Source organism: Charadrius vociferus, unplaced genomic scaffold, assembly GCF_000708025.1.
Source record: "Charadrius vociferus isolate BGI_N301 unplaced genomic scaffold, ASM70802v2 scaffold332, whole genome shotgun sequence".
NCBI lineage: Eukaryota > Metazoa > Chordata > Aves > Charadriiformes > Charadriidae > Charadrius > Charadrius vociferus.
The window spans coordinates 4485064-4485351 of NW_009647418.1; positions in this window are offsets into that span (position 1 = coordinate 4485064).

The following is a 288-nucleotide window of genomic DNA, read 5'->3' on the forward strand; positions in this document are numbered from 1 at the left end:
GGGCTGCAGCCTGCGGGAGGGCAGGAGCAGCAGTTAGGACAAGAAATTATGGGTTTAGGTTGCTCTGAGGGAGATGGGACGGCCGGAGAGCCACGCTACCAGCGTGGAGAGCAAAGCACCGCACGGTGCCACGGGCACTGCCGTGCCGTGCCCACCGTGTCCCTCCGGGCAGGCAGCGATGGCGGGGGCACGGACAGGCAAGGCAGACAGGTGAGTGACCCCGCGTTGTCCCCCAGCCCCGCTTTCCACAAAAACACAGTCGTGATATACATCAGCGCTGAGGCTCGG